The sequence below is a fragment of the Sciurus carolinensis genome, chromosome 9 (assembly GCF_902686445.1).
Source record: "Sciurus carolinensis chromosome 9, mSciCar1.2, whole genome shotgun sequence".
NCBI lineage: Eukaryota > Metazoa > Chordata > Mammalia > Rodentia > Sciuridae > Sciurus > Sciurus carolinensis.
The window spans coordinates 80,369,423-80,392,154 of record NC_062221.1 but is presented as its reverse complement, the minus strand read 5'-3'; positions in this window follow the sequence as shown (position 1 = coordinate 80,392,154).

Here is a 22,732-nt window from a genome sequence, read left to right as displayed (position 1 = left end):
AACACAGTTGTCACAAATGAAAAATAAGAACTCTAGACAAATAAAAAATCTCAGAGGAACAAATATGTGATAAAAGGGAAAACTGAATGAAAATTTCAGATGCAGAAAATGCATTTAATAAAATTTTAAATATCAACAAAATTGCTCAAAAGACTAGCACTTCTTTGGTTATGTTTATTCCTAGGTATTAAATTATTTTTTTATCTAATTATAATGGGGTTAATTTCTTAATTTCAATTTCCTATTATTCATTACTACTGGTGTCAGAGTAATACTACCCTCATAAGATGAGTTTGCCTTCTATTTTTTGAAGAGGTGGAAAAGGATTGGCATTAATTGTTCTTTATATTTGGTAGCATTTACTAGTGAAGCAATCTGGTCCTGTGATTTTCTTTGTTGGTACTTTTTGGAATCACTGATTCAAGATTCTTGTTATTGTTATTTTTAACTTTTCTATTTCTTCATGACTTGGTTTCAGTAGCTTGTATGTTTCTAGGAATTTGTGCATTTTTTCTATGTAGCTTGTTGGCCAATTGTTCATGGTAGTCTCTTAGGATCCCTTTGTATTTTGTGATGATTCAGCTCATTCTTGATTTTATTTCCTTAAGTCTTCTCTTTTTTTTCTTTAGCAAGTGATTCCTAGATTTTTTTTTTCTTTTAGTCTTTTTAAAGAATCAACTCTTAGTTGTTGTTGGTCTTTTCTACTGTTTTTCAAGTCTCTATTTGACTTATTTATGCTCTAATCTTTGTGATTATTTTCCTTCTGCTAACTTTGCATTCAGTTTGTTTTTTCATTTTCTTTTTCCTTCAAATGTAAACGTAGGGTTTGCTTTGTTTTGTTCTTGTGCTAGTGGAGATTGAACCCAGGACCTCATACATACTAGGCAAGTGGCCTACCTCAGAGCTACATCCTCTGCTCTATTTCATTTCATTTTAAGACAGGGCATAAGTTGCCCATGCTGGCCTCCAACTTGCTGTTCTTCTACCTCAATCTTCTGTGTTGTTGAGTAGCAGAAATTGCAGGGGGGTTGAGGGTACAGGCCAGATTTAACCCAGGGTTAATTTACTACAGAGCTACATTCCCTAACTTTTTTATTATTTTTTTATTATTATTATTATTTTTTTTTTATTGTAAACAAATGGGATACCTGTTGTTTCTCTGTCTGTACATGGCGTAAAGGCATACCATTTGGGTAATCATAAATTTACATAGGGTAATGTTGTTTGATTCATTCTGCCATTTTTTCCCCTCCCCCCCACCCCTCCCACCCCTCCCCTCCCTCTATACAGTCCTACCTTCCTCCATTCCTGCCCCCCTCCCTAAACCCAACTCCAACCCCAACAGTAACCCCTCCCACCCCCCATTATGTGTCATCATCCACTTATTAGCGATATCATTCTTCCTTTGGTTTTTTGAGATTGGCTTATCTCACTTAGCATGATATTCTCCAGTTTCATCCATTTGCCTGCAAATGCCATAATTTTATCGTTCTTTATGGCTGAGTAATATATATGCCACATTTTCTTTATCCATTCATCAATTGAAGGACATCTAGGTTGGTTCCACAATCTGGCTATTGTGAACTGAGCAGCTATGAACATTGATGTGGCTGTATCTCTGTAATATGCTGATTTTAAGTCCTTTGGGTATAGGCCAAGGAGTGGGATAGCTGGGTCAAATGGTGGTTCCATTCCAAGTTTTCTGAGGAGTCTCCATACTGCTTTCCAGAGTGGCTGCACTAATTTGCAGCCCCACCAGCAATGTATGAGTGTACCTTTCTCCCCACATCCTCGCCAACACCTGTTGTTGCTTGTATTCTTGATAATCGCCATTCTAATTGGGGTGAGATGGAATCTTAGGGTGGTTTTGATTTGCATTTCTCTTATTACTAGAGATGTTGAACATTTTTCCATATGTTTGTTGATTGCTTGTAGCTCTTCTTCTGTGAAGTGTCTATTCATTTCCTTAGCCCATTTGTTGATTGGATTATTTGCATTCTTGGTGGAGAGTTTTTTGAGTTCTTTATAGATTCTGGAGATTAGCGCTCTATCTGAAGTATGATTGGCAAAGATTTTGTCCCACTCTGTAGGCTCTTTCTTCGCATTGGTGATAGTTTCCTTTGCTGAGAGAAAACTTTTTAGTTTGAATCTATCCCAGTTATTAATTATTGCTTTTATTTCTTGTGCTATGGGAGTCCTGTTGAGGAAGTCTGGTCCTAAGCCGACATGTTGAAGCTCTGGACCTACTTTTTCTTCTATAAGATGCAAGGTCTCTGGTCTGATTCCGAGGTCCTTAATCCATTTTGAGTTTAGTTTCGTGCATGGTGAGAGATATGGGTTTAGTTTCATTCTGTTGCTTATGGATTTCCAATTCTCCCAGCACCATTTGTTGAAGAGGCTATCTTTTCTCCATTGCATATTTTTGGCCCCTTTGTCTAGTATGAGAAAATTGTATTTATTTGGGTTTGTGTCCGTGTCCTCTATTCTGTACCATTGATCCACCTTTCTATTTTGGTACCAATACCATGCCGTTTTTGTTACTGTTGCTTTGTAGTATAGTGGAAGATCTGGTATTGCAATACCCCCTGCTTCACTCTTTCTGCCAAGGATTGCTTTAGCTATTCTGGGTTTTTTATTCTTCCAGATGAATTTCATAATTTCTTGCTCTATTTCTGTAAGGTACATCATTGGGATTTTAATTGGAATTGCATTGAATCTGTATAGCACTTTTGGTAGTATGGCCATTTTGACAATATTAATTCTTCCTATCCAAGAACATGGGAAATCTTTCCAACTTCTAAGGTTTTCTTTAATTTCTTTCTTTAGTGTTCTGTAGTTCTCATTGTAGAGGTCTTTCACCTCTTTTGTGAGATTGATTCCCAAATATTTTATTTTTTTCGAAGCTATTGTGAATGGGGTAGTTTTCCTAATTTCTCTTTCTGAAGATTCATCGCTTGTGTATAAAAATGCCTTAAATTTATGTGCATTGATCTTATATCCCGCTACTTTACTGAATTCTCTTATGAGATCTAAAAGTTTTCTTGTGGAATTTCCTGGTTCCTCTAAGTATACAATCATATTATCAGCAAATAGGGATAGTTTGAGTTCTTCTTTTCCTATTCGTATCCCTTTAATTTCTTTGGTCTGTCTAATTGCTCTGGCTAGAGTTTCAAGGACGATATTGAATAGAAGTGGTGAAAGAGGGCAACCCTGCCTTGTTCCAGTTTTTAGAGGGAATGCTTTCAGTTTTTCACCATTTAGAATGATATTAGCCATGGGCTTAGCGTAGATAGCCTTTACAATGTTAAGGAATGTTCCCACTATCCCTATTTTTTCTAGTGTTTTGAGCATGAAGGGGTGCTGTATTTTATCAAATGCTTTTTCTGCATCTATCGAAATAATCATGTGATTCTTGACTTTAAGTCTATTGATGTGGTGAATTACATTTATTGATTTCCTGATGTTGAACCAACCTTGCATCCCTGGGATGAAACCCACTTGATCATGGTGCACTATCTTTTTAATATGTTTTTGTATGCGATTTGCTAAAATTTTGTTTAGAATTTTTGCGTCGATGTTCATTAAGGATATTGGTCTGAAGTTTTCTTTCCTTGTCTCTGTCTCGTTTAGGAATCAGGGTAATATTGGCTTCATAGAATGAGTTTGGGAGGGTTCCCTCCTCTTCTATTTTCTGGAATACTTTGAGAAGTATTGGAATGAGCTCTTCTTTAAAGGTTTTGTAAACTCGGCTGAGAACCCATCTGGTCCTGGACTTTTCTTTGTTGGTAGGCTTTTGATGACTTCTTCTATTTCATTACTTGAAATTGGTCTATTTAAATTGTGTATGTCCTCCTCGTTCAGTTTAGGCAATTCATATGTCTCTAGAAACCTGTTGATGTCTTCAAAATTTTCTATTTGTTGGAGTATAGATTTTCAAAATAGCTTCTAATTATGTTTTGTATTTCAGTCGTGTCTGTTGTGATATTTCCTTGTTCATTCCGAATTTTAGTGATTTGGGTTTTCTCTCGTCTTCTCTTTGTTAGTGTGGCTAAAGGTTTATCAATTTTGTTTATTTTTTCAAAGAACCAACTATTTATTTTGTCAATTTTTTGTATTGTTTCTTTTGTTTCAATTTCATTTTTGTAACAAGGTCTCACTAAGTTGCTTAGGGCCTTTGCTAGATTGCCTAGGTTGGTGTTGAATTTGCACAATCCTCCTGCCTTGGTCTCTTAAACTGCTGGGATTACATGTGTGTGCCCCCATGCCCAGCATTATTGACTGATTTTTCAATTTCCAGGTGGTTTTGAATTTCAAATTTTCTTCCTATTATTGATTTATATTTTCACACCATTATGGTTGGAATCCTTACCTGACATTTTTCAATGTTCTTCAATGTTTTAAGACTTGCTCTTTGACCTAACATGTGATTTATCCTAGAGAATGTTTTATGTGCTCTTAAAAAGAATATTTAGTCTGCTACTGTGGGATAAAATGTTCTACCTGTGTCTGTTAGGTGCACTTAATCTACACTGTTGTTTAGTTCTGCTGTTTTAGTATGATTTTCTGTATTGAGGATCTCTCCATTGTTGAAAGTGGGATATTTAAGTTTCTTCTATTATTCCTTTGATGTCTATTTCTCTGTTCAGATCTTGCTTTATTTATTTAGATGCTCTGATGTTGGGTTTGTATGTGCTTATAACACCACTGATGACCTGAGTCCTCTATTATTTTCTAATGACCTTCTCTGTCTCTTGTGACAGTTTTCATATAAGGTCTATTTCATCTCATGCAGATATAGCCACCCATGTTCTCTTTTGGTTACCATTTGCATGAAATATCTTTTTCCTCTTGTCTTCATTTGCAATCAATGTGGGTTCTTAAAACTAATATAGAATGGAAGCAGGAAATTGGGTCTTTTATTATACATTCATCCATCTTATCACTGCCATACTTTAATTCTTTAGACAAAGTTTTCTTTAGATGAGGAATCTGAGTGATTGTTTAAAGTTGTAAATTTTGTGTTTCATATCTTCATTACTCACAAAAAAATGAGTAAGAGATTGGATTTTCTCCTCAATAGAATTTCTGGCCCCCAGCACAGCAGCTGTGCTCCTTGTCAATGCAGAAACCGGGCCGCTAATGAGACCTCAGGAATGGCTCCAAAACCCAAAGTAACAGAATCTGCTTCATTTTCCCTTTGGAAACTGAATTTGCTCTGCCTTATCAATGAAGAAAATGGCTCTCAGGTGGGTAGTAGCTTAGAGGCTGGAACATAGATGGAGGGAAGGTTTGTTTGAAGGGATGAAAGGGAAGCAAAGTCTCCAACACCTGCAGCCATAGGAAAGACAAATGTTGATGTATGGGATGGGGCATGTCTCATCCACCACACCTTATAGGATTTTGTTTCTTCTAAGACAGAAGCTAGGGGTGGAGTTATGAAAGGGGAAGATAAATTTTAATAGGGATTTACATGTGACAATAGGAGAAAAGAAAAGGTCTATTATCTAGAATGTGTCTTTCATTTGCACATGTTATTAACTGATGTGGGGGCGGTTCGGGGTAAAACACAAGTCAGTGCCTAGACCTTTTCTTCTGAAGATGAAACTTTCAAGAATGTGTTAGGGGGGTAAAGAGGAGGGAAATTGGCCATTTCCCTTTATCTTTCGATGGGGATCAACGCAGGATAGCCTTGGCTATCAAGTAAAGTCATGTCCTTATAAAACAACTAAAGAATCCCACATGTTGGCCTGTAGGCATGATAGGGTCATCCATTGTATCTTGGCCTGCTACCACCCCCAAGTGCATAAGTAATGAAACGTCCAAATCCTCTCTGGTAAGTGCTCCAGGTTCTTTCTTTGGGACTGGAAAAATAGTATATTGGGGACTTTGCAGCCCTGGGGTGGACTGGGTGGTGTAACTATGTACGTGTGACATGGAAGTAGGCTACTGATCTCAGTCTAAGGAAGCCAAGACCAACTGTTCTCCTCTGAGAACAGTATTTGTCCCAGGTCCTGGATCTGGCTTCAATTTCTCCCACCTCTGGTTCATGCAGCTGCTTAGGAGTACTGCTGGGAGATTTGGGGTAAAGATCTTCACCCCTAATTTGTAAGGTAGAACACACAGTTTTGAAGACCATAATAATTAAAACACTAAGTGCATTTAGAAAAAAAATCTTCATCTTCAAATGGATTGTTTGCATTAAAATATGCTGTGAACTGATAGTGAATGAGCACAGTTTTTCCAGGAGGAAGACATTCTGGGGAAACATGAAAAACTGTGTACATGGAATGCCAATAGGCAAGTGGTTGGATTGGGATTTAAATGACAAAAAGGGTAATTAAAAGTACTAGGTAAGGAGTGCTTCCCCTCTTTGCAAAATGCTGTATCGTAAGAGGAGTTCATAAGAAAATGTCTAAATGGGTTTTGTCTTCATTTTATTAAGTAAAAGTATTTAATTGGAAACTGTTTAACAATCTTATAAGTCAATTTTTAATTTTTCTACTCCATTATTTGGGGGAGATGCCAAGAAGAATATTTTTCAGAGACTTATATTTTTGGAAAACAGTTGTTCAACCCCAGGGTTGGGAAGCCCCAGTACTGTTTTCCAATCCCAAAGGAAGAACCCGAATGACTCAACAGAGAGGGTTTGGACAATTTTTTATCCATGTACTCCTGGGTAGCTGCAGACTGGGATAATATGAAGGATCCCGTTGCTCCTGCAAGCAGGGGGAATGTACAGAACAAATCCCATGCTCACTGTGCAGACGGATTTCTTCAGATGTTTTACGAGTGCATTCTTTTATTTTATAACCAAAGTTGCTCTGCTTTGATTCCCACCTAAAGATTGGAGACAAGGGAATTGGCTAGTTTTCCCCTCTCCATATCCTTTGTTATCAAATTCTTTAGAGTCCTTTTTTTTTTTTTCTTTTTTATTCCTTTTAGATATACATGACAGTAGAGTGTATTTTTAACATATACATACGTGAAGTATAACTCCCCATTCTTGTGGTTGTACATGATATGGAGTTACACTGGTTCATGTATATGAACATAGAAAAGTGATGTCTGATTCATTCTACTGTCTTTCCTATTCCCATCTCCCCTCTCTTCCCTTTTTTCCCCTTTGTCTAATCCAATGAACTTCCATGCTTCCCTACCTCCACCCCTCATTATGTGTTAGCATCTGCGTATCAGAGAGAACATTCAGCCTTTGGTTTTAGGGGATTTATTCATTTCACTTAGCCTGATAGACTCCAGTTCCATCCATTTATGGGCAAATGCCATAATTTCATTTTTCTTTGTGGCTAAGAAATATTCCATTGTGTATTTTTATTTTCTTTATCCATTAATCTGTTGAAGGGCATCTAGGTTGGTTCCACAATGTAGATATTGTGAATTGAGCCATATTGACGTGGCGATGTAACCATAGTATGTTGCTTTTAAGTCCTTTGAGTGTATATGGAGAAGTGGGATAACTGTATCAAATGGTGGTTCTATTCCAATTTTTCTGAGGGATCTCCATACTACTTTCCATAGTGGTTGCACCAATTCGCAGTTCCACCAGCAATGTATGAGTGTACCCTTGTCTCACTGCCCTGAACAACAAACTTTCCTAGGTTTTATGTAGCTAGTCAACCATGAATGAGGGAGCAGAGAGAGGACAATGAAGTGTGACTGAAAACCACAGGGAGCCTTATCTCACAGATAGGCAACCTGGAAGATTGGGACCTGTATGTTAAAACCCGTTCCAGTCATAATTAAATCCCCTTAAGAAAATCCATTGTTTCAAGATCACACACCACCAGGTGGCATGGACCCTCCCTTATCACTGAAACCATGTCACAACCCCTAAGCACCTTGACAACCAAAACATCAAGACCCTCACTAAAAATGCTCATGGAATGCTTTTCAAAGAGTAATAAACTGATTAAGGGAGCAGGAAATTGAGGCAAAAACAGGAAAACTTGCCGGGGTCCAGCCCTAGCAGGTTTTGGGGGTCCTAGGTGGATGGGAGGCATCAGCACGGTGAAGAAACAGCACACAGGGACACCAAGTGTTCTGAGGCTGAATCTGTTTTTATTTTTTTTGCCAGTCTTTTTATAGATATTTTTCTTTAGTAATAATTATATCATTTTTGGTTAGTTTAAAACAAGAAAAACCTTCAAAAGTACAATCTATGCTTCTTTTCAAAGTACACATTCTCTCTGTATGACAGTCCAGACCAAAACAATCTTATTTCCCAACTAGATTAAAACAACCTTGTCTCCCAGCTAAACTGAGGGCACCATGATCTGCCCACCTTCAACCTTTAGAACAAACCCATCACTAGATTTTCTGAGAAACCACCCTACCATGAACTCCAATGTTTAACAGTGAAAAGTTTTTACTATTATTAAAGGGCAAAGACATCAACTTATAATTAATATTTAGTCTATTCTAATTTCATATAATGAGGGATTACAATCTTATTCTGATTCTCAAAGAATTAGACTAAACATAGTAAAAGCACAAATTATATTTATGACTAACCTATATGTTTTTATTATGTAAAGTATCTCTAGAAGCAACTATTGAAACTAAGAAAGCAACAAAGGCTAAACACTGCATCCAAGCTCAGAGGAATGCCTCTTTGTCCATCTATTATTATACTAAAGCAATCACAGTCTCCTTTAAACTCAAACACAGCCGCAATTGTTTATTTTCATATATTTATCTATGTACTACTGCCAAATTTTTATTGTGCACTATTTTGTGTCCCAATACAGTAAAACCTTCCCAATGTTTTTCCAATAAGTTTCTAAATGACATATTGATTATTAATATTAAAAAGCAACTACACATGGAGATATGCCACGCCTATGACCCCCAAGAGGGAGGACAATCAACAGAACCGTGTCAAGTGTTGAGTCCTCTACTCCAACAGATTGTGTCAAGTGTCAGAGTGGCAGGAAATAGACGCAGCAAGAACTCAATTTCCTTGAAAACTCCTACTGTGTGAGCACCACACTATCCTCTCTTGTAGGTGGTCTGCAGTTCTTATGCTATTAGTCAAAAGTCAAAAGGTGGACCTGGGTGGTGCTCTCTGGAAACTTCCATGGAAACCTCAATAAAACTGAAGGGCAGGAGAAGCACATTGTTCTGTGAGGGGACCCACTGTCTGCCTTGAGAATGTCCCCTTTTCCCTTCTAATAAACTCATGTCTGTTACTCTGAGCAACATGTCTGAAATCTTTCTGGCAAGGCTGCAAGAATTGGGATAAGGGGGGCCTTTCAGGGCTGCCTCAGCTTTGTAGCAGGATTCTGCCCTGTAACATGAGGCACCCAAAGCAGTCTTGTTTCTTGATCTCTCTCACTGTGGGTAAACTAGCTTGATATTTTTCATGTGCATGGATAACAGAACATTAATATTAGGAAAGGCTTAGTAACACTCTTAAAAGGAGTACCAATTGAATTTTCCTGCAAATCAGTAAAAAAGGAACCTGTGAATAAATTGTGTGATAGCTACAAACAATGACAGATATTTAGGAAAAATATTTTTATAGATCTAAGTACCTGAAAGTAATTAGCAGCTAGGCAGACCAGGAAATTGGAAAATAGCAATTACAACATAGGCTTAATGAGTAACAGACTATGGTGGGAATAAAAAGTTCAGTTGAACTTTCAGTTTTGTTGCTGGAGGTAAGCTAAGAAAATTAAACACTTCATTAGTGAAGATTTTCCTCAACAAATTCCATGGGCTTTCCACTCCATCTTGTTCCCCAGCTCTTGATCCTTCCCATCTGTGCACAAGAATCAGGTAACTCTGCACTTTTACTTTCAAACATATTTGGCTGGAATCAATGGCCAAATAAATGCCTATTTACTTTTATAAAGTGAGGGTAACAGGGTGGTATGTTTGGGTCTGAATCATGTAGCTCTTCAATCATGTATCTAGCAAGTTGTTTAAGTTGAGTATTTTTCAAACAATGAGTTATTAAACAGAATGTAAGAAAGATGAGAATGAAGAAAGTCTTTCTGCATCAGAAAAGTCTCTGAGTAGCTCAAACTGGAGGTTATAAACCAACTGGAAGCAAAGAAACTCTTGACAAACATGTTGTGCTTTGTAGTAGTTCTTGTGAACATATCTAAGCAGCAGTTCTGCCTTTTAATTTTAAGTCTGACTTGTTTGTGTCTCTTCTTGGTCATTAAGACCTTATTGATACTGTCAAGTCTGTAAATAATTTCCTTTGTGGGTTTGTCTATCATTACAAGTTGAGATCCTTTAAGAATTAACAAATACTCAGTTCTATTATCTTCTAGTCTTTTAAAATTATCTAACTAAAATAGTTAACCTGAATCCTTCTAAATGCATTTGGTTCATGGTAAAAGCAATAACCAGTGTTCTTTAAGAAGTCAGGAGTTTTTTTTTTTAAATCATGGTAATTTCAAGATAGAATAAAAATAATAATTTCTAGTTGAGGACTTTTTCCTGCAGGGGTGGGGGGTGGCGGGTATCATTTGAATTCAATTAGACAGTTCAAAGTTGAATAATGAATGAAAGAACTGAGGCCAATAGGAGGGTGAGGTGACAGTAGAGGAAAACAGCATGTCCTTGTTCCTTCTCTTACGTTCCCCTTCGGCTTCTAAAATGCACAACTCATAGTGACCCAGTGTCGTGGTACAGCAGGTGCTTAGCAAGGAATGCCCCTTTGAACATCTCTGTTCATGTTTTTGAAGAATCTGTACATGCATTTCTGTTAGGCATGTAGTTAGGAGTAGATTGACTGATCATAGGAGTGCATGTGTAGTCCTCACTTTAATTAGTGTATTCTTGGTGACTAACTCGAGCACCTTAAATGCACTTATTGGTCCTTTAGATACTCTTATTGTGATGTGCCTTGTTGGGGGCTATGCCATGCGTACTATGCCAAGATGGCGCCTGGCAGCCAGCCAGAAGTTGTTTCCATCACATTGGCGGTGAGGAAGTTGGTTAACATAGACACACTCAGGTGCTTTATCATTGGCCGTATTCAAGTGAGTCCATGCACACAACGCGTGCACATGTGTACCCGAGTGCTCCTGCTCGTGCCTGCTCGTTTTGACCTTTGTGGTGATGGGTCAGCTGGCTCCTCACCTGATCTTCTTTGCTTGAATGGCGTGGCTCTACCCTCCGCCTCCTGGAGGGAATATAAGCGGGCAGCAGGCAGAAGGCAAAAAGCAGCAGCAGCAGTAGGCAGAAGGCAGATGGCAGATCGTAGAGCAGAGGACTGAGAACACACCTCTAGGTTGCAGATCACAGATCGCAGTATGCGGGATGCACCACTAAGAAGCACCTCTGATAGACAGCACCTTTAGCACGCACCTTTAGTTAACAGGATGCAGGACGCACCTCTAAGAAGCAGCAGCAGAACTCTAAGAAGTAGTTCTCTGAAAGCGTAGGAAGTCTCTTTTCTTCTAAGCAAAGTCTTTCTCCCTCTCAAAGCCTCTCTTCCTCTAAAATCAAGCAAGCCTCTTTTCCTCTATAAGCTAGAGAATAAGCAAGCAAGGAAGGAAGCAGCTCAGGAATAGAAGTAATTTATTTCTAGTCTACCTCCGATAAATACCGTGAGATTGTTGCTGCAGGTGGCGACAGTGCCTATTCAAATATTTTGCTTAGTTTTCCATTGATTTGTCTGTCTTTGTCTTGTTGATTTGTGGAAATAACACATACATTAGGATATAAGTCTTTGTCATGTATACATATGGGAAAATATCTTTTCTCACTCCTTGGGTTTCCTCCTTACTTGTGAAAATATATCTTTTGATGAACTGAAGTTATTAAATCCCAAAATAAGCTAATTTTTCATTTATTACTTCATATAACCAAGAAAGGAATAAGGCATTAAATAATAACATATTCCCTTTTTAAGAAATCATTGGTACCCAGGTGTGGTGGTGCAGACCTGTAATCTCAACGACTTTGAAGGCTGAAAGTTCAAAACCAGCCTTGACAACTTTGCAAGGCCCTAAGCAACTTAGCAAGACCCTGTCTCAAAATAATAGATAAAAAAGGGCTGGGCATGTGGCTCAGTGGTAAAGTGCCTCTGGGTTCAATCCCCATTACCAAAAAAAAAAAAAAAAAAAAAAAAAAAAGAAAGAAAAAAAAAAAAGAAATCATTGGCTATTACAGACATATAGATGTTCTACAATATTCTAAATGCTGTGTTTTATCTCTCACTTTTAGATTTTCAGTGCATTTGAAATAGATTTTTGTCCCTGGTCTTAGATAATGGTTAATCTATAAACTATGATTTGTCTATACAAATGTCCCATTGATGCAGTAGCTTTTTATTGGGAAGATCATCCTTTTATGCACAAATTATTTTTACTTATTATCTAGATAATAAACCTTTGGCCTATTGTATTGACATTTTAGGACCAGCTTGTTAATTCCCAGAATTAAAAAATCTCGAAACCACTTGAATTTTTATTAGATTTCCACTGAGTTTCAAAATTAGCTCAGAGAGAATTGTCATTTTTTTCCAATCTCTGAATATGGTATATTTCTAAGTTTATATAAATCTTTTTTAAGTTTCTCAGAAGTCTTTTTTAGATTTAAATGGAGAGTTTTTGTATATTTTTCATTATGTTTATTTCTAGATTTTTCTTTCATTAGGAGGGTGAACTATTATAAGTGCTATTTTTAAGTGTCCATTTTCTACTTGCTTAGTGTACATATATAGAAGAACAATGATACTTTTAAAAGGACTTTTTTTAAAAGGAAGTATTAGGTTTACAGAAAAATTGAGAAATTAGTAGTTTCAATAACTCATATTACTAGGTTTTCCTGTTATTCACAGCACATATTAGCATGGTAACATTTGTCCAAATTAATAAACCAAATTTGATACATTGTTCATAACTAACCTCCATGGTTAATTTATGTTACTTTAGTTTTTACTTGATGCCTTTTCTGTTTCAGGATCCCATCCACACTACCACATTTACAACCCTGTCTTATTTCCTTATACTTTCGTTGTCTATAGAATTTTCTCAGAGTTTCCTTGTCTTTTATGACCGTGACTGTTTTGAGAGAAAAAAAAAATTATGGAGGGAATGTTTGACAGAGGAAGCTGCTCACCTTATGGCAGCAGCTGGAAATAAGAAAGAGAACCTCTGGGGGTTTCAACATCGCCTTTCAAGGTCATGCCCTCATGACCTAGTTTCTTCTACTAGGTTCCACCCCCTAAAGTCTTCACAACCTCTCAATAGCAGCACAGTGCATTTAGGGACAGATAGACATTCAGCAATATTTAAGATCCAAGCTGTAATACCACATATTAAAAGGATTGTACAACACGCCAGGCATGGTGGCACACGTCTGGAATCCCAGCAACTCAGTAGGCAGAGGCAGGAGTAGCACAAGTTCGAGGCCAGCCTCAGTAACTTAGTGAGGTCATAAGCAGCTTAGTTAGACTTTGTCTCAAAAAAAAAAAAAAAAAAAAAAATTAAAAATGGTCAGAAATGTTGCTAAGTGGTTAAGCACCCCTGAGTTCAATCATTGTCCCAAGGAAACATAAAAAAAACCCTGAAGCAACATCTCATTAAATGAGATACACTCTAGCCCTACAGTATTAAAAAAAAAAAATACTGGTTTATCTGTTTCTTGATTTCCAACTTATAACCCACAGAAAACCAACAACCCCAGATTACTCACCTTTGAGATATTCCCTCCTCCCTGAAATTTTATTCCCTCTAATTTTTCTTGGTTTTGCAGTTGTCTGATGCCTTGAAGTATGTTATTATGTAATTAATTCAACTGTCCTAGTTGTTCTCAGATAGTGTTAATCTCCCAGAGTATTCTATCCTATCTAGAAATGACAGTTTTAAAGATACGGTTTTAATTTTTATTTATGTTTGTAGATTGTGATAGTTAGAAAATACACACAAACACATATGTACACATCACTTAATATACAAATTTTCCAAAGTCTTTAAAGAAGTAAAATAACATTTCACTTAACTTTCTATTAGAGAATACATAATCAGATGCCCTTTTGTACATACCGGGAAAATTATTAACTTTTCTGCCTCAAAACAGAGAAATTGTGGCCTTCTGCCAGTCTTGTACTGTAGCAGAAGATTGAGGAAATCAGTGCTTCTGAAGAAGATCTAAAGATTGTTATTTTCTCTATGGATTCTATGCCCATAACACTGCACCTTTAGTTTAGATTAGTTAATAGCATTCTTACCTTATGGTCTACTAACTAAAAAGAATTTTTAAAAGCTAACAATACTCATTTTGTTTAATTTGTGTTTCAACTTTTGTACTCAATAAAAATGTATTGATTAGGTTAATATGCCAGAAACAATTTTAGAAACTAGGTATTCCATGTAGAAGATAAGAGAGTTTATGTTCTAGTGAGCAATTAAATGGTAATGAAAAGACAGATAAGTGCTACAGAGTACATTAGTTTAAAAGCACATTTTTCTTAATATTGGATTTTATTTTCAGATTATTCACATAGAATAAAGCATAAAAATAATGAAACAGCTGTATTGGGAGGAAATGTGACCATTTTCTGCAATTTGACAACTCCAGCAGGTGTTGTGCAAATCACCTGGCAGAAGATCCAAAACACTTTGCCACAAAATATTGGCACTTACAGCAGTAAATATGGAGAAAAGATTCTTCCACCATACATAGATAGGCTGCACTGCAAGATCACTGAACCCAATTCCTCCTTCATAACAATTCATGAAGTGACATTTGACGATGAAGCCTGCTACAAATGTCTATTTAATGTGTTTCCTCATGGCAGTCATGGAGGACAAATCTGCCTTAACATCTGAAGTATATAAATGTTTTCTGTAGGATCAGATTACTGAGACAGAAATCATGGGGTTGTGGTATTTTGAGATCAGTGTCCAGAGAATGTTAGAGGATGAAAGATGGATAGGGATCATCCAGGCCAAGTCATTTATTATGTGTAAGGAAAGAAGAAAAAAAAAAAAGAGGAAACCAGTAATGATCATGTGACTGCCCAGGTTCAGTGCAGGACCTTCTCCCTTCCGGTTTAACCTCTTTGCACTGCACTAGCTTTCATCCTTCAGGCATCCCTTCATTCAACTGGAGAGTTGAGAAAAGCAAGGAAAACAAAAAGACTGTAGGGAAAGAGAAAGAATGATGACAACTAATAAGAGAATAAGGAGTTCCCAGTCTTCAAATAAACAAAATGTCACATAGATTGTGGCTGTAGAGTCCCTTTATAGTATTGTGATAAATGATAAATTTAATTTCCAGGCTGGATGAAAGTTGAGAAACCAATTGTTCCTCTCACATTAAAGGGCCTGTGAGTACAGGAAATGGTACTGTTAGTGGGGTTTTTTTGTTTGTTCGTTTTTTTTGTTTGTTTGTTTGTTTTAATGCAAAGGAAGGTATCTGAGAGGGCTCTTCTCAACATTTTGGGTTCATATAAAAATTGGGGGAGGCCCAGTTTTAAACAGCATAGGAATCTGGTATGATAGATTTTTATACTTTATTTTGTTTCTCTTTCTGCCTCAGCTGTATCTGAATTAACATCGGAACTCCGATTCTATTCTGACTCCAGAGATTCTCTTAGCTTTAATTATTCGGTGACGGGAAAACCTGCTCCTCGAATCTCTCTTTTCCCCTCACAAGTTCTGAATCGTCCACCTGAGGAATACCTTGCTCAGAACCCCAATGGCACCTTTACGGTCACTAAAGTGTACACCATCTCTTTGGAGACTGTGAGGTCCCTAGGACTCCACCACCTGATTGTGCACATGGATCACCCTCTAAGGAATGAAGAGAAGATTGTGCCTCTGTCAGTAAAACAAGAACGTAAGTAATGGTGAAGCCCAGAGAGGGGAAATGTTTATCTTCCCTTAAAATTCACTTCCAGAGGTGTTTGTGAAATCATCTACTTTGAAAAAAAAAAAATGTAATACACATGCATGGTGGAAAGACTGAAATAATGAAGACAGCCTCAGAAAACTGCTCACCTGCTCGCTGGGGCAGCTGTTTTTACATGACCAATTTTAAAATTGATCTTGGATGTCTTCTACTGAATTTCTGCCACAATACCTTTGGGCTCATTTACTCTACCCTCAACTTTTCCGTCCTTTCCCTTCCTCTGCAACCCTCCTGGTTAAACCTGTTGTTTCATACTCCATAAAAGATCTCTCTTTGTTATCCATTTCTTTCTACTCTCTTTCCTTCCAAGTTCTGCCAACTGTATTTATCTTCAGTTTTATAACCATAATTTAACAGGGTATGATTTTCCTATAGGATAATTTTTTTAAAAGTTGAGATAGTATGTGAATAATTGCTTTATATTCCACCTAGTAATCTTTTAAAATTAGAGTTTCTCCAAACATTTACTCTACATACTGATAATCTGGGGTTTTATTCTACTACTTTATCATTTATTTTGTTATATCACCTTTAGTCTCTAAATATTTATTGTACATATTGACAATTTAGTTTAATCTATCACATTCCTGTTCATTTTCTCTTGGCTCACCTGTTCCTTTCTTTCTTTTCCTGATTTCTTTGGTTAATTATTTATCTGTATTTCAGATTTCCCATCTATCAGTTTGTAGACTGTATTCTTTTGGTGGTTGACTTGGAAATTATAACATACATCATAACTTATTAAAGTCTAAAAAATTTAGTACTTTACGAATCACTTCCCAACAGTGCAATGAGTTTATATTAACTCCCACTCTTTGTGCTAATGTTTTGGGGCATTTAAATTTTTTATATATGATTAGCTATGACAGCATATTATCCTTGCTATTGCTGTTATTTGCTGTAATATTCATTTGTATTTGCACTGTCTGTTGCTTTTCATTTCCTTACGTATTTTTCATACTTTTCTCTGAAATCTTTTTTTCCTCTAATTCTCTCTTACTTTCCTTTAATGGATGCTTACCCGTGGCTAATTTTTTCAATAATTTTGAACAAAGAATGTCTTCAGTTTTGAAGAACATTTTCACAAAATTTGTAATTCCAATTTGACAGGTTTTTTTTTAAACATCAATTTGACAATTCTATTGACTTTCTACTACCATTATTTCAAATGTTAAATAGACATTTCTCAGTTTTGTTGTTGGCCTTCAAAAAAAAAAATTATCTTCCCCAACCCCAGCTCTGACTATGGGTAAGATTTTCTCCTTGTGTTTGTTATTTACCAGTTTTGTTATCATGTGCCTTAATGTTATATTCTTTGTATTTATTCTGCCTGTGGCTGTTCAAACCTCTTGAGTCTATGACTTAATATCTTTCATCACGTTTGAAAAAATTTGACTCATCTCTTCAAATGTTACAGCTGCCAATTCTTTTTCACATTTTTTGTGGAACTCTAATTACAAACATATTGAATGCACTTAATCATTAATTAAATATATTTTAAACTGTGTCTGAGAACTCCACCATCGGGATCTTTGTGATTCTCTTATTTTTTCTTGTAGTTCTAAATAATGTTATAATATTTTCATACCTTTTTAAAAATTATACTCTGAACCTTGTGCATGAGAAATTGTAGGCATAATTGAGGCTTTAGGTTTGTTTGTTTAGTAACAACTTTATTTACATGTAATTTGCACACTGCAAAATTTACCCATTTAAAGCACATAATTCAGTGATTTTTAATGTGTGTACAAAGTTCACATAGTCACCACCATATCAATTATAGAACATTTTTAGTATTCCTCCCAAAACCAATGCTCTTTTTATTTTTGGAAATTCTTTTTTATTAGCTAAAATTCACATAACATAAAGTTCACCATACTAAAGTGCACAGCTGAGTGGTCTTTACACTGTACTCCTCACCATGTACTTACAGAACATTTCACAATTTTCAATGAGTGGGAATAAGTGGTTCTTTCACTCCCTAATGACCACCTATGTACTTTTTTATTTTGTGGATTTGCCTATTCCAGACATTTCATATAAATGGAACAATAATATTTATACCTTTTGGTATAAATATTTATACCTTTTGCTTTTCCACATAGCATAATGTTTTCAAGGTTCCTCTATGTCATAACATGTATCAGAACCTAATATATTTATATGGGAGAAAAATATTCTCTTGTATGGATGTACCACATTTTGTTTATCCATTCATCTAACAGTTGATAAATATCTGAGTTCTTTCCATTTTTGGGGTATTGTGAATAACTCTGATAGGAATATTTGTGTGCAAGTTTTAGCATGTACATTTTTCTAAGTCTCTAAGGGAATACACCCAGAAGAGAATTTGTGGTTCACATGGTAGCATGATGTTGAACTTTTTGAGGAACTACCAAACTGTCTTCCACAGTGGTTGAACCATTTTAAATTCCTACTAACAACACATGAAAGTTTGGTCTTCTCCACATCCTTGCTAATGCTTTTTTATTCTCTCAGGTTTAAAAAGAAATTATAGCCACAGCAGTGGAGGTGAAAAGGTATATCATTATGGTACTTTGTACTCTTTAGCCCAAATCCACAAAGCCTCATATCCCCAGCCCTGGGAAAAACTAATCTGATTTATATCTCTATAGATCTGTCTATACATTTTCATATAAATATAATCATGTTTGTGATCTTTCGTGATGGATGATTTTATCTTCTTTTAGAAAGCATTTACTTTTGCCTTATGTAGGTGCTTATTATGGATAGATTGCCTTAATCCTATTAGGGATTGAGATGTCTTGAAATAGTCTATAATCTTCAGTCCTTGAAAAGTCAGGTCTCTTTCTGGTCCACTCTATTTTTTTTGGGGGGGGGGGAAGCGGGGACTAGGGATTGACCCCAGGGGCATTTAACCATGGAGCCACATCCCCAACCATTTTTCATTTTGAGACAGGGTCTTGCTAAATTGCCTAGGGCCTCACTAAGTTGCTGAGGCTGGCTTTGAACTTGCAATCCTCCTTCCTCATCCTCCTGAGTTGCTGGAATTATAGGTGTGCACCACCATGCCTAGCTCTGGTTCCTCTTATCTCCTGGAGTGTAACTATTTGGAATTTTAAGCCTGGACGCTTTGCTTTGGTAGGCTTTTACTTCCAAACTTTATTGCTTCAGCCCAATTTGCTGACTTTTCTGCTCAACTTTTCAGTATCTCAGTTTTGGCTTTTACTTTAATAATTGATACTTCCATAAAAAGTATATCTTGAAATGAGACACTTACCTCTCTTGCCTTCTTCCTTTTACTAAGTCTATAAATTCTTAATGATTTGGTAACCCTTTGATGTTTCAAAACTTTTTAAAAGTAATTTGTCCATATTTTCAAAATGTCTTCAGGGGTAGGGTTGGCCTCAAGCTAATTAGGCCATTGCTAGAATTGAAACCTACCTGTATTGCCCAATTTCATACTGACAAGCACCTTCTCTTCAGTTACGACTGCCTTTCCATAGCTTTGCTGCCCATACGGTCCTTGTCACTATGTACAGGAATTAATGTGCTTTGAACCCCCATTCCCAGAAGTACAAGACAGCATCACTTTCAACCCTATCGCATTGCCTTCAATATTTTCTACAGAAATAATGAAGAGATCCTGACTTACCTGCTAACTGGAATTTCCATCCTTTTTTTTTTCCTGAAGGATGGTAAAAATGATACTCCCATTCTAACATTTTGCTCCATTTGAGGAATCCCTTTATGCTCGGATAAGCACTACAAAACAAGATTTGGATACAAGTGTCCCCCAAAAGCTCTTGTGTTGATGCAGGAATATTCAGAGCTGGGGCATGACTGGAGGAAGTGGATCTCTGGCACTGTGTGCATGTGCACACTCTCTCTCTCTGCTTCCTGGGCTTCCATGAACTGAGCAGTGCTCCTCAACCATACTCCTTCACCCCAGTGTTCTGCTTCACCTCAGACCCAGAACAACAGACTCAGCAGACCATAGACTAAACCTCTAAAATGGTGAGACAAAATGAAATTTTCCTCTTCTAGGTTGTTCTTGCTGGGTATTTTGGTCACAATGATGAAAAGCTGACTAAAATAAAAGTTGATACCAGGAATGGGGTCATTAGAGTGACTTACCTGACCACCTGGTTCAGAAACCTTTGGAGCTGCTTTGCAGGAAGAATTTTGGAAAAATTTAGAAAGGCAGGTTGTGAATGCTTTAGAATGTTTCAAGCCAAGCTTATTAGGTGATTGTAGTAACAACTTAGAAGACCAGAATGTAGGCAATGATGACTATGTTTATGAGGTTTCAGAGGAGATGAAGGTTCCTTTGGGAATTTGACTAGAAGTCACTCACATTATTATTCTGATAAAAAAAAAAAGTGTTTTCTTTGCCTATGGCCTGAGAGTTTATATAAGGTTGAACTTAAAATTGATAGAGTAATTAATCTAGAGGAGGAAATTTAATGCAGCACTAAATTCTGTAACATAAGGATTTTACCAACAGCTTTTGGCCAGATTTACTATAAGAATCAAGAGCAAAAAACAGAGACAAAGGATTTTTAAAAGCTTCCAGTTTGGTTAGAAAAGTGTGTGCAAATCTGGAACAAAGAAAAATGTGCTTGATAAAGAGATCACAGTCACTAACAAGATACTAAGTACTTCACACACACAGACTAGATGGCTCAAGCATATCTCAGGAATTTGCAAGACTACCACCATCACAGGCTCAAGGGTATAAAAGTAAAAATTCTTTTGAAGAAAGACCACGGGGCATTCTTTTGCACAGGGGGTCCTAGGAAGATGATTCACTCTGCCTAGCCATTCAGGCGCTCAGAAGTTATTGCAGTCACAATTCCAGAGGGTCTAGCTTGGCATCATCCATGTTGTGCTGATCCTGCAGGAATGCAGGATACTGGAGTTAGGAGGTCATGGAGGCTTCCACAAAAATTTCAAAGGGAAGCCTGGGAGGCCAGGCCATGTGTCAGGGTTGGAATAACTGCAGGCAGATTCTGACAAAGAAATGAAGATGAAGTTATGAAGGTAAAGTCAAATCGGCAATGGTGACCTCAGGAATTAAGAGAGGCCAGCAATGTGAACTGTCTACCAAGGAAAGCTATTGGTTTCAGAGAAAGCCAGGCCAAGAGAGAAGCCTTGAACACTCCAACTGGAAAGGCCAAAGGGACAGGACTTCCCAATCCTGTTGTAGGTCACATCTCATCACCATGTGCCCCAGAAACTGGATGTGGAGTTATAGGAGCTGATTGTCCAGCTGGGTTTTAGTCTTGTTTTAGTCCCATCCCTTCTTTCTATACTCCTCTTTCTTCCTTTTATATAAGAATGTGTATTCTGTGCCATTGTATGTTAGATATATTTAACTTGCTTTTGATTTTTATAGGGGTTTATAGACAATAGTTTGCCTTAAGTCTCAGAGGAGACTTTGGACTTGGATTTGGGAGCAGAGATGAAATTGTGAAGATTATGTGTGGACTCTTGAAGAGGGACTAAATGCATTTTGCATCGTGAGATGTACATGTGCTTTTGAGGACCAGTGGTGGAATGTTATGGTTTTGGTATAAAATGTCCCTCAAATGCTCCTGTGTTAATGCAGGAATGTCCAGAGATGGGACATGACTGGAAGAGATGGGTCCTTGGGGCATGCCCCTGGTAGTACTATACTCATGCACACATTCATAAGTCTCTCTCTTTCTCTTTCTCTCTCTCTCTCTCTCTCTCTCTCTCTCTCTCTCTCTCTCTCTCTCTCTCTCTCCTTCTTGGCCATCATGAGATGAGCAGTGCTCCCTCACCATACCCTTTTGTTATGGTGTTCTGCCTCATCTTGAACCCAGAGAAATGGACTTGGCAGATCACAGACTTAACCTCTGAAACCATGAGCCAAAATAAGCTTTTCATGCTCCAGGTGGTTCTTGTTGGTCACAGCAATGAAAAACTGACTAACACATATAATCTATAGTTTATATAAACCATCCTTCTGCCTTCATCACTTGTAGAGCATTTCTCAGTTGTCTTGAATCATCTATTGTTCCTGATGAGAAGCCAAATGTCAGTCTGATAATTGTAATAGTAGATACTCAATTTTCCTTCTCCTCTTTATCCTTGTTATGGTTTAAATATGAGATGTCCCCCAAAAGCTCATGTGTGAGACATTGCAAGAAACCTTACAGATAAAATGATTGGGTTGTGAGAGCATTAACCTAATCAATGTATTAATCCTCTGATAGGAATTACCTGGGTGCTGACTGTAGGGTGTAACTGGGGTGTGGCTGGAGGAGGTGGGTCCCTGGGGTTGTGCCTTTGGGGTTTATATTTTATTCTTGTTGAGTGGAGCTCTCTCTGCTTTCTGGTGCCATGTTATCAGCTGCTTTCCTCGTCTGCACCCTTCCACCATGATGTTCTGTTTCACCTTGAGACCCAGGGAATAAAACTAGCTATCTATGGACTGTGACCTCTGAAACTGTGAGCCCTCAAATAAACTGTTCCTCCTCCAATTGTTCTTGTGAGATCTTTTGGTCACAGCAGTGAAAAAACTGACTAAAACAATCCTAGTTCCATTTTTAGTTTGGTTTGTTTATCCATTTTATCCTTAAGTGTGATATACATGTGATTTCATTTAATCTGAAGTATTTCAATTCTAAGAATTTTCAGTTAACTGATTCTCTTTGTATAAACCTCTGTTTAAATGAGCATTGAAATATTTGGATTAGATTTTCTTCTTTTTCTTTTCTAATATTCATATTTCTTTTTCTCATGTTATCTGGAAGCTTTTCTAAAAATTATCCTCAAATTGATTCATTGGATTTTTACTTTTTTTTGACAAATCAGGTTTTTAATTTAG